The sequence below is a fragment of the Catharus ustulatus genome, chromosome 5 (assembly GCF_009819885.2).
Source record: "Catharus ustulatus isolate bCatUst1 chromosome 5, bCatUst1.pri.v2, whole genome shotgun sequence".
Taxonomy (NCBI): Eukaryota; Metazoa; Chordata; class Aves; order Passeriformes; family Turdidae; genus Catharus; species Catharus ustulatus.
Genome location: NC_046225.1, coordinates 23,507,139 through 23,519,364, shown reverse-complemented (window position 1 = coordinate 23,519,364; position 12,226 = coordinate 23,507,139). Strand labels below are relative to the sequence as shown.

Below are 12,226 nucleotides of genomic sequence, written 5' to 3'. Positions count from 1 at the left end.
ATTATGGTTGGAAATAGGTGTAAGGTTTGATTTTAGTCAGGTTTGGCTTTAGGCTGGACCTGGTTTTGGAACAGGAATTGGTTTGTACCATTGCATGCATTGCACGCATGCTGGTCCAGGGAGAGGGATCAAGAAGGTACCTTGGAGGGGACAGGGTATTATTGCCTTGATGGCAGCAGCAAGGACCCACAGTTAGCACTGCATGAAGTGCTTTCAGGATTTTTTGTGTTGATGAGTCAGGCAGGCCAGACAACAATTTAGGTTTGCTTGTCTTTCACTTTTTGCTCTTGCAGGTTTAGCATTTTATATTTTTCTGGGAAGCAAGGGGATATAGGGAAAACTGAAGGGGAGCTGGGATTTTTTAGGCATTTTAAAAAATTTTGTCCTTTAGTGTGGCTCTGAATGGCTGCAATTCAAATGCAGTGATACAGCGAATGTAACAAAGAAAAAGATACCAGGAAAGCTGGATAGCTGGAAAATAAGAGTGGGGAAAGTAATAAAAATGAGGATCAGATTGGAAAAAGAATGCAAAATACTTCGTGTGAGGACAGATGCTTGGGAAGGGTGGAAAGGTACAGAGAGCTCAGAGATTTCTAGCAGATGTTAAGCCTGATGCACACATCCTTTGCACAACAGCAAGTGGCTGGGTAGGGAGAATACAAAGAGGCATGACTGACATAAGCACAGTCACCATGCCAATGAGCACAAGTGGCTGTATATATTAATAGGCCAGAGGGAAGATGTGAATGCACCAGGAGTGCAAGCTACTGAAGGTGAGCTCCATCATCAATAATATGTGGAGGTAGGTGAGAAATTGAGATCTGATTGCACTGCTCGCTCTCTCTGGGGAAAGAGGGCTATTCAGGCTTTTTTGAAATGTCCCAAACACAGCCCAGGTATTCTGAGGTTGGAGCAGGGGATGGTGATGGTGGGGCAAGGTAACATGGAGCTAACAGGGCAAAATTACCCAGTAGAGCTAAGCCTCTGGGCTTAGCAGCAGCAGCTGGGGAGAGATGTTATGTCATCAGGATGGCCTTTATTGGCTGGGGTTAGAGAGCAGCCTGCAGCCAATGACTCCAGAGCTCCAGCCGCTCTCCAGGGCACCATAGCAGGGAGCTGCCCCCTGCCCCTGGTGAACAAACCTGGGCTGCTGTGGTCCTTGTAGGGGCTGAGCCCAGACAATGAGTCTCAGCTCATATGACACAGCTCAGGCTTCCAGAATTTAAACTCCCTACTTTGTGCTTTCCCTTATTTCTAAAACATAGGGACTGATAGGAATGCACTCCCTTTTTCCTGTCCTGATCTGAATGCCTTGGTACCCTTCCCCATCTCTCTGGCAGTGTAGCTGTTCTCTTTCTGTGAGTTATCCTGGCCCTGTCACCCTCTCAGTGTGGCAATCACTGAGCACAGTAAACATGCAAATGTCCTGGGATGTTTTAACTCTGGGGACAGCTATTCTCCTTGCTGATTGACAGCTGGGCCTCCACTGGCACATTGGCTTTCATGGTATGAGGGTGAATGGATAGGCAGATAAACAGTGGAGGTTTCGCAAATGTTTTGGGAGCTATTGTGTGTCTCTGTGCATGTATCCACACATGGACTTCTTGCTCCACGTGGGAGACCAGTTTGCTGTCTGAGTGCAGGTGGTTTCTGCTTTAACCGTGGCTCTTCATTTATTGCTGTGGCTTCTTGTCACTTCCCTCTGGCATTAAAGCCACCTTCCACAGAATTTGCTCTTGCACAGTAAGCAGACCCCCAGTTTTGTGCTCCATGCCTGTGCCATTTCTTTGCTTTGTGGAATATTGGCAAGCCATTTGCCTATTGAGTTTGTATTTGAAGCATCTCACCTAATTTCATCTTTTTTATTCAGTCTTTCCACCTGCCAGTAGCTGCTCCTGGTTGAGAAACATCTGCCTTGCAGTATTTTTTCCCCCCAGTCAAGTTTCCAGCCCTTTTATTCCTTGCAAAGGGCTCTCCATTATGTTTGCACACATATTGCATAGAATCTGGTGTTTGTAGCAAATCTGACTGGTGCAAATGTGAAAATGAAATAGTTTCTGAGATATTTAAGAGCAAATCCAGAAATTTTGACCACTTCTAATATTTGTGTTTCTTTGAGGGAATTCCTTTCTTTTGTTGCAAATGCCTGAAGACGTCCTTGGCTGAATTTTTTGTTGTTCATTTTTAGCAGGTTTCTACAGGTCTTTGTGATTCTTATCTTCATTCTCTTTTTCTTGTAGAGGTGGATAAGGAAAACTTGCAGGAATGTGCTAAAATGATGCAAAAAAAAAAAAAAAAAGTTAGGATATATGCTAGCATAATAACAAGTAGTGAAGAGGGAATTTAGTAGGCTGGAGGAGTTTTCTAAAGCCCTACTCAACATTTAATTTTATGATTCTTAATGACAAATGGTGATTGTGAATATTCATGAATTTTTCCCTGGGTTAATGTCATAACCTTTGCAGTAAAAAGGCTGTTTTCACCGGTAAGAACTACCTTTCAATTTATTTATGCTTGTTTTTCTCTTTTTTTTTTTTTACAGAAATAGACCCCAAATTAACATTCAAAATGCAGGAAAGTAATTTTGCATGTTTGTTTGCAGGGGGGAGGGGACAATGTATTTTATCAGTCTTATCATGTTATGTCTTTATTGAGACAATGCAGTTCTTTACTTTCAAACTCTTGAATTTTTATCTCAGCATTATTAGAATGCTGGGAAAGATGTCTCAATTCAGCTTTACTGAAGAGACAACTCAGCATGTAGTATGAAGAATTTGTCTTTTTAAACATGAAGAATTTGCCTTTGTTTTTTTTCCCAGTTATTCTAAGCATTCATTTCGTATTTGATCAGTAATTACCTTATATCCTTTCCCCTGGACAGAATTCCCTCTTCTTCCTTTTTCCTGCCTATGATTATATTTGGTGCCTTGCAGTCATTATGTCTTACTCTGTTGCACTGAACTTGATGTGCCCTTTATTTGTCCGTAAGCCTAATTTATTCAAATAATTTTAAATTTGCTTGCTCTGTGCACGATTTTACACTTACATGCCATCAGCAAAAAATTCCACTTTAAAAATTATATCCCTTGCGGGCCGTTTATATAAAAGTTGAATAAAAATTGGTAGGGTGCTTAAATTTGGGAGTACTACCTTGTTCCTATCCCTCTAGTCACCCTGAACTGTGCTGTTTTGCTGACATCTTACTTCTTGTCCCACAGATAATTGTGAAGGCATTTGGTGTTATGCTTTTTCTGGGCTGTGCTTTACTGATTCTACAGAACAATCTCTCTAAGTCGGGTGCAGCACCAAATGAATCTCTTCCATCTGGCTAAATTATGCCCATCACTTCACTTTTGACTCTTTATTGAGAAATGTATTGAGAGCACTTAAAGCACATTTGACAGACATGACAGGGATCCGGCTGCCTCTCCTTCCCTGACTGGCCATTTCTACATGTTGCATAACTCCGTCTCGTATTAATGTTTCCAATATCCGTTCTGTGACTGCAGCTGGGATTACTGGTGAATGGGCTCCTAAATCCTCCCTTGACTTAAAAAAGAAAAAAATCTTTTTTGTTTTGTGGGGGTTTTTTTGTTTTTGTTTTTAGATACTATTATTTTTAAAAGGTAAACTTGGAGTAGTTACTTTCTAGGCACCTCGAGATACACCATGCTCAGGAAGCTATCAAGTAGTATTGCTAAAGGTTTGCCAATTTCCCTTGCTATTTCCTTCCAAATTCAGAGATGCAGTTAATCTAAGTCTCAGGTCCTGTCAACTTTTAATAGTTCTAATTAACTAACTACCTGTCCAGATTGGATGATAAAGCATTCTAACATTTCATTTTTTCCCCTCATGAAAATGGATACCTGTTTCCAAGATTTGACCTTCAACTTCTTCTGTAAATACTCAGGCAAAGGATATTAATTCAGATTCAGTGCAACATCAGTCTCATCTGTCACTGACTTCTCACTCATTCCCTTTCATGGCCTCACTGATTCCTCCCCTGGTCATCTGCTTTTCATGTATCGGATGAAAGATCTCCATTGAGTTTCTTCACGTCCTTGCCAGTTTTTAAAAAGCATTTGTTACTCCAGCGTTTCCTGCCAGTGTTTGTAATTGCTCCATTTTGAATGCAATGTCATTGGCAGACCTGCTAAGTAATATAATAACAGTGCAATAGAGGAAACTAAATCCATGGTTGGAGCCTGGGTGGCAAGCTTCTCTGGATCTGGATATATTGAAGTGGAAGTGGTGCTACTTTTACAGTGTGTGGTGCAAGAGTAGAATCTGACCTTGTATGTGAAGTAACTCATAAATTAGCCATGGCTTTTTAGCACAGCATAGTGCTGATGCTGCCTCGTGTTAAGGGCTCGAAACAATGTTTTGTAGGGTAATCACATACAAACATGAAACTTGCCAGAACACCTTTTGGAAGAAAGCTTATATTTCCTTATGAAGAAAAATATCTGACCTGGTTCTGAAGTAAATCCCTTTTTCTTCCTAGAAGGTTTTAACTGCTGTATGTCTATGATAGGTTTTTTTGGGGCACCTCTGTACATTTTTGTTTGATTACATGGCTGTGTTTGATTTACTGTGTTTCATTCCATCCCATTGTCTTTACAAGCTGAAGTCCTCTTCTGATAAACTTCTTCCTTTCACTCATGAGTATGTTACACACCACAGACTTGCTGTGAGGTTCCCCATAAGCAGGGAGGACGCTGAGGTGTTGCCTTGGGAGGGATGTTTCTGGTATGCAACTGAGGTGCCTCCTGGCAGCTCTGTGAGCCAGAATGCACCTTCAAGAGGCAGCTAAAACATAAGTAGGCTCCCAAGCCTGCAGGCATTGCTCACCTGCTTTTGCAGATTATTAAGCAGATCAAGAGAGGGCAGAGGTGATGTAAAACGGCCATAGTTTATCTGGGAGGTCTCTGCAGCCTGCTTGAGAGACAGCAGGTTTGCCAGTGGGCTGTGGAAGGCACTGCTTGTACCAGCTCTTTGCACTGAAGCAGAGCTGTGTAGGGGGGTGAGGGGTGTTTTTGTAGGACCAACTATTGCTCCAGCGAGGACATGTAGCCACGGCAGCCTATACCTCTGCCCTCTGTTTTGGAGAGTACGTACACCTTGCAGCTGGCATAGAGAATGCTGCTGCAGAAGCTCTTTTAGTTTAGCAATCACTGCACCTTCTACCTTTCTTTTTTTGGTCTTGTACCTTAATGTCCTGAATAATATTCTCTGTGTTGCTTAATACCACATCTGGCACTCTTCCCTTCCTTGTCGGTTTATGTACACATTAAATTAGAAAGCAGTCCTCTACCAGATCAAGCTTTGCTTCCTCCCCTTAATCTACTCTGAGGTCTAGATAATTAAACTCTCCCACTATCGCTGCCACGGTCTTTCACATGTTTTGCTTCTTATATGCTGTGCTTCACACCTGATTCCTAGTCAAACTGTGCACAACACATTCATTTTAATACATCTCCAGGGTAGGTATAATCCATAGCGCTCTGCTACAAACTAGTTTATCCCAGACTTCAATTTTCAAGATGGGCCAGATTCTCTTTTGGAAGCATTAGAAGCCTCCAGAGATGAAAAAGGAAGGAAGGGAGAACCAGAAATATTTCTCTGATTCTTTGTGCACAAGGCATGCTCAGTTCTAGCCAAGTCTTTAATAATTTAAATTCAAAATTGTTCTAACTATTTCAAAATACAAAGAAGGTGTTGTACTTCTGTACACGGTTGTTTTCCCAATTAAACTTTTTCAGTCAGCAAAAGCATAAATAATGTAAAATGTGATATCATTGGAGGAAAAAAATCTAGTGCTCTTTGTCGTGTTCTGTGTGGAAATACCACTAGACAGTATTAGATATTCAAATATGTTGGTCTATCTCAGGATATGACCTGCTTCCAACTTTCTCTGAAAAATAAATACAGAAATGCTCATTTCAGTTGTTTTCATTTTGCTGTCTGTGTTTTTCTGATTTGATACATGATCATCAAAAGTCTTTCTGCCAACCAATGCAGGTATTTTTTAGTGCCTACGGGGTACTAAATATTGGTATTTATGTTAAAGTTCAAGCAATACTTGGTAGTACTTTAGCACAGAACTTGCTGTTTCTTTCCCACATGGGAAAACATACAACTTCATTGGTAGTTTGGTTTCATGAAGGTGGGTAAGGGGCTATGTAAGCAATAGCAGTGTTTTGCCTTCAGATCTGATAATATTTAGAGGCCAAAATAGCAAGAAAATTTCCCTGAGATCTGAGCATATTTTGTTTGATCGGAATTACTGAAGAAGGCAGAACTCTGAATGTTTGTGTAGAAATGACATCAGAAATCTCCATGTGGCCACTTACACTGAAATCCTAGGTAGAAGAGAGATCCACACCGCTGCCTGCCCATGTACCTACCATCACCACAGCCAGAAAGACTCGTGAGGGTCATGGATGTCTTCTACTACTCAGCTCAACACTGAGGTTGGGAGAGTTGGCTTTTGCTTTTTTTATTTCCAGCTGAAGTTTCAAGGAGTCCCCTTGGTTGTTCTCCAGCAGCAGCCAGCACATCAAATCGCAGCCTGCATCTTTCCACCCCTCTTTTGTTGCAGAAGAGGGCCAGCTGCCTCCATGCCCTTTTCTCCCTGAGCAGGTAAGTGACTGTCACTGTTACCTTTGCCAGCCCCCCTGGGAGACTGACGAATGAAGCTGCGCTCCTGAGACCCGAACATATAATTTGCAACACGCAATTTATGTCACGTCATACCTAGCTGGAGTTCTAGTGCCTGGAGTACCCAAAATACATCTACAAATAGATCATGTCATGTCAAAAATGAAATGGAAGGTAATAGTAATTGTGGACTATATAATTAGAAAGCAAGAGTGTCTAACTAATGGCAACACCTGGAATACCTGCACAAAAAGCTAATCAAAAGTCAACTTGAAATCCAGGGAAAGCCTATATATGGCTGTTTCTGCCCTGTAAAAAAACTGCTCAGTACATTGCAAATTACACTCTAATCACACTTCTGCTGTTGTGAACCACATGGAAGTAAAGCCTTAAATAAAAATCTGACTTTTCAAGAGGATTACATCCACATAAATGTACGAAGCTGGACATGGTAGGTTTCTCTAAATGTAGAATCTATCTATAAAATCATGGTGATTACAAGTCTAATAAAGTTTCCTTGATGTTATGGAGTGTAAAAGTCTGTTAGAAGTACAAGGTAGGAGGAGAAGGAGGAGGGAGAAGCAGCTTTAGGGCCATGTGAAAACAAAGCCTTTCTTCTCTCCTTTTAAATATTTCTGCTGAGCCTGATTGAACAGAGGATGAAAAGCTGATGTCTTGAGATTTGAGGAAAGCAAAGGATTTCTGTTTCCACTATTACATTGAAAAGTTCTTTACTGCATAAAAGGTCATCCCTTCTAAACGTCCTCAGACTTGTGGTTTTAGTTTTGGGGGGACAGATCTGCTGATACCATGGAAATCTATTATCAAAAGCATGTGGTACCTCTGAGTAGTCCATGTGATCAGGAACATTAGCTCTCTGTTCTTTATATAAATTTTACATTGAATCTTAGCTTAAATATTTTGAGAATGAAATTTTTTGCTAGTAAAAGTGGCAAAGAGGGGTGGTGTGTTTTGACAAAAACTCTGTTGTTACATGGTAAGAATGGCAGAGTAATGATCTGAGGTGTTGTATGGAGACTGGCAGTTACAGTGTCAGTATGAGCAATGGGGTCTTCCAGAATCAGGCCTAAATATTTGACATTTTTTAGCTCATGTTTCTCTCTGTTAGCTAGAATGCATTAGAGCCTTGTCATGACAATTGTTTGGAAAAAAAAACCCAAAATCCTTCTAGAAAACATGCTTCTGTCAAAATACAGCATTTTACAAAAATAGAAATGTTTCATGGAAGTGTTTGTTTCAATTAAAATTTCTCAGGGAAAACTTTCCAGGGCTAGACTGGAATTCATAGTGAAAAATAGAAGAGAAAACTACTCCCTGGGAAATAGCATGACCACCTGGTGATGACCCCATATTTGTCCAGCCTGAGAGCAGAGGTGATTTGTACTGCATGTCTGCTTTTATACCTGCCTCTCCAATTTCTCTGAGTCTTATCAGAGGTATTTTGTGGTGTGAATGGTTCACTATTGTCCAGTCCAAAGAGTTACTAAGTCAGGGATTAAATTCCTGGTATCCACTATAGAGGCCAGAATTCTTGTAGGGATAAAGCAGGATATGAATTTAAACTCACCTTTTCCACTTCCAAGCAAGGAAGTTGGTCACCTTGTTATAACTCCTGTGGTGAATATGAGTCCCTCTTAACTTTTTTACTTTTATAAAGATTTTCATTCAATGCTGAAGTAAAAATTAGCTCTGAAACTGAGCTTTCCCTCCTGTTCCTGAAATAAATTTGTTATATTCCTGTTTGTTTCTCAAGTACATGTCCATCAGGTAAACCCACCATGAAACAGGCTGTAGTCCAGTAGATGCTAGACCCAGTCATGCATGGTTGATATGCAGACCTTACTAGCAGTCAGGGGGAAGGTTTTATGTGTTTGGGTGAGCAGAAGGGGAAATGCTGCCTACAAAGAAGTCTTCATCTGTACTCATGTAATCTTCAGTTTGAAGATGGTGCAGGCTCTTCTATGAGGAGTAGCTACTATTATGATGTAGTATGAGCCAAAAGTTGGCTTCACTTTGAAGACAGGAGAGGGTTGAAGTCAGCACCAGGTTCTGGTTGCTGCTATGTCTTACTTGTGTAGTATGCTAATGAAAATAGTGTTAGCATGAGCAATGTACAGTTGTGCTTTCAACCATATTTTCAGGTCAAGAGCACCCTCTTGCATTCTCAATCAATTATGTATCAAAATGGAGGAAAGCAGGACTGTAGTCTACTTCCATCTCACTTCACTTCATGGTATTTATTGTTTGAAGCAGGTGGGAAGAGGCAAGCAAGCTCATCTTGGACTCTGCTGTTGTAAGAGACTGGTCGAGGAACAACTCGTACAAGAGCTATGATCTCACCTTTTTCTTCTTCTTCCTCCTCCCTTCATGACCAACCACAACCTATCCCACAGGAAGTATTTCCAAGAGAATCATGTATCACTGACATCTTCATCATAAACCACTTAAAACCAGAATCAAAGAATTACCTTTAGACATTTCCATTGAAGTTGTTTTCAAGAAAAATATGAAGAGAAAAACTCTGCTCTTCCTGATAAGCTTATAAATCTGGTGCAACTCTACTGAAATCAAGAAATAAGGCCTGGAAATTTTATCTTCTGGCTCAGAAAAGAGGACTCTACAACAGGCCTGATTCATTGTGGAGGAAAACTAACTCCACACCAAATGTTCATATTAATTTGATAATTCGATTTAGGACTTGACTGGTGAGGCAAGGTGACCCCTAAAGTAATGAGTTTAGTCAACTTGAGCCATTCTTAAAATGTTGTAAGATATTACTGAAGAAGGGCGCAGATTTGGAATGTATTATTACTGAGTGACTGCAAAGCCTAGTCCCAGACTGTGATGCAAGTATGATGGGTGCAGAAAAAAATGGAGAATAAGGACAGTAAGTCCCACATACTTTTCCAGGTATAGGGGAGATGTATAATATTCAAGTATTAGTTCACTACTACAATACTTGTAGAAGATCTTTGTTCTGTGTCCTGTTGTCCAAGCTCAGTAAAATGCAGATCTTACAAGTGTCTAGTCTTGGAAAGCTCACCCATCAAAAAAGGCACTTTTCCAAATGTCCTGCTGTGAATGGCAGCCTGGCCCCAAACCAATTCATCTGATCCACGTGAAGAAGTGAATGGAATAATTTGCACAGGTAAGTTGCTTGAATGGTTTTGGAATAGAAGTGAAAACTGCAGTCTTGCATATTGTGTGCTTGAAGCTACAGGTGAACTAATATGACACATTTCCTATTATAACTTCACATTGTAGATATAGGCTTACTTGGAGGAATAATATGGGAGATATCGTTTTTTATATACAAATTATTTATTTGTAATAATTGTATGAATTTGAACATGATACAGGGTTTTTATTTATTTGAAACAAAAAAACCAATATCTATAGAATTGGTGTGTTCCATCCAACTAAAAATCTCCAATAATCTATTATTAAGCCATTAAAATATTTTAAACTAAATTGGCTGTAATATTTTTACAAACGACTAGTTTATGAAGGTGGTAGTTTCCTTCCATATGCAATAAAAAGTGTTTCACATGCATGAAAAACTAGTGCACCAAATTCCAAGCTATAAATAAGGCAATTGTAAAATGTAAATGCTTAGAAACACTAGCAAACTTCAGCCAACAAAGCAGGGATCAGGAATTTATACCCTCGTTACTGGTAATTACAGTCACATTCTTTACTGATCTGTATTCCCAGCCAAAACATAAAAGTGTCCTAGTGCATTACCTGCTTGGAACTAAGTCACCCCGAGCCCACATGTTCCAGAAAGTCAATCTGTGGCCATGCTAGCGCATGGAGCTCTGTGTGTGCTGCTGTAAATGTATCTGTCTACCTTTTAAGCAAAGTAGCTGAAAGCTCCTTAGGGTGTTCTTACGAAATGTAAATTCACTGACTTGGAGACCTCAGCATAAAATCGCTGCTTTTAGTGGATGACAGTTTAACCCACTCCTTCCCCTAATAAAGTGAGGAAAAAGAAATTCAGTCTCATGGTTGTTTTTACATACATGCAGCATTTGTCTTCTTTCTTCTTCTTTGACAAAATAAGTAATTTAGGCATCTAAAAGTAACTGCTTTTTTTAAAAACAGAAATCGGCAATGAATTCTTAATGCTCTTGTGACAGATTAATCTCAACCTGTCAATAATTCATATTTGAAGTTTCTGCTATTCAAGAATGAATTGTGAGGAAAGATGAGCCTTCTTTTGGGTTCATACTGATGCCTCCTGCCAAATACTAATATGCTTATGAAAAAAACCCCCACACATGGGAGCTTAAATTCATTAGCAGACGTCTTGTAAATATTTTCACAATACTGCATGAATCACATAGTTCTCTTTGAATGATGTGCAAACACATGTGCTTAATGTGTCTTAAACAGTCCCACTGACTAGTCTTGGTTACATATAATTACCCATCCAGAGTGGCAGGCACCTATATATTTGACTTCAGGGGAGCTGTTGCAGTTCCTTCTTAGCTGATAACTGGGCCCTTTTCAGTGTGGAGTGGGGTGTCAAGCACTGTCGGTCCAGTTGCAAGGCCACTAAACTGTAGCCTTGTAGCAAGTGCAAAACACAGGTGCCCTAGGGATGAGAGCTTGTTGCTTGGAAGACTGCTGTAACTTGAGCACCTTCAAGAGTCAGTCATTCAAGTCTAAAAGTAATTTTGTAGTGAGATGGCTTTATTGATGGGACAGAAATTTCAGGACATGTTACAGAAGTCCCCAGTACTTTTAGTCAAATTCTGATCCTCTCAATTTGAAAAATGGAGATCTAAGAAATTACGCAAGTCAGAACCAAAATTTCTTTCGTAGAATGGTTTGGGTTGGAAGTGGCTTTAAACATCATGTAGTTCCAACACCAGATCCTCATCCAACCTGGCCTTGAACACTTCCAGGGATGGGGCATCCACAGCTTCTTCAAGCAATCTTTTCTAGTGCCTTTCTACCTTCACAGTAAAGAATGTCTTCCTACTATCTAAACTAAACCTGCTCTCTTTCAGTTTGAGAATTCCTCGTTGTCCTGTCACTACATACCCCTGTGCATAGTCTTTCCCCATCTTTCTTGTAGACTACCTAATTCTTGTGGATATTGGGAGGCCACAGTGAGGCCCCCCATAGCCTACTCTTCTCCAGGCTGAACAGACCCAGTTGTCTCAGCCTTTCCTTGTAGGAGAGATTCTCCATCCATCTAATTTGATTGCCTCCTCTGCATTTGCTTCAACAGGTCCATGTCCTTTCTGTGCTGAGAATTCCAAAGCTGGATGCAGCCCTGGAGGTGGGGTCTCACCAGATCAGAGCAGAGGGACAGAATCCCCTCCCTCACCCTGCTGTCCACACTGGTTTGGATGCAGCCCAGGACAGGTTTGGCTCTCTGGGCTGTGGTGCCCATGGCTGGGTCGTGTTCAACCCCTCACCCACCAGCACCCTCAAGGCGTTTTCATCAGGGCTGCTCTCAATCTGTTCGTTCCCCAACCTATATTGATAAAGTGTAAACTTCCTCACAAAAGGCTTCCTTTTTTCTGTTACTTTT

General features: G+C 40.6%; 1 long non-coding RNA gene across 3 annotated transcripts; it reads left to right on the top strand.

Moving 5' to 3' along the window:
- Window positions 1–555: 555 nt before the first annotated feature.
- LOC116996541 lies at window positions 556–11,961 on the top strand. 3 transcript variants are annotated; one of them, XR_004417955.1, is made up of 4 exons: window positions 556–802; window positions 6,510–6,642; window positions 8,932–9,829; window positions 11,921–11,961. It is a non-coding gene; the product is annotated as an uncharacterized LOC116996541 (long non-coding RNA). The 3 variants fall into 3 exon arrangements; XR_004417956.1 differs by lacking the exon at window positions 556–802 and having other exon boundaries at window positions 6,310–6,642; window positions 8,935–9,829; XR_004417954.1 differs by lacking the exon at window positions 556–802 and having other exon boundaries at window positions 6,310–6,642.
- Window positions 11,962–12,226: the final 265 nt, after the last annotated feature.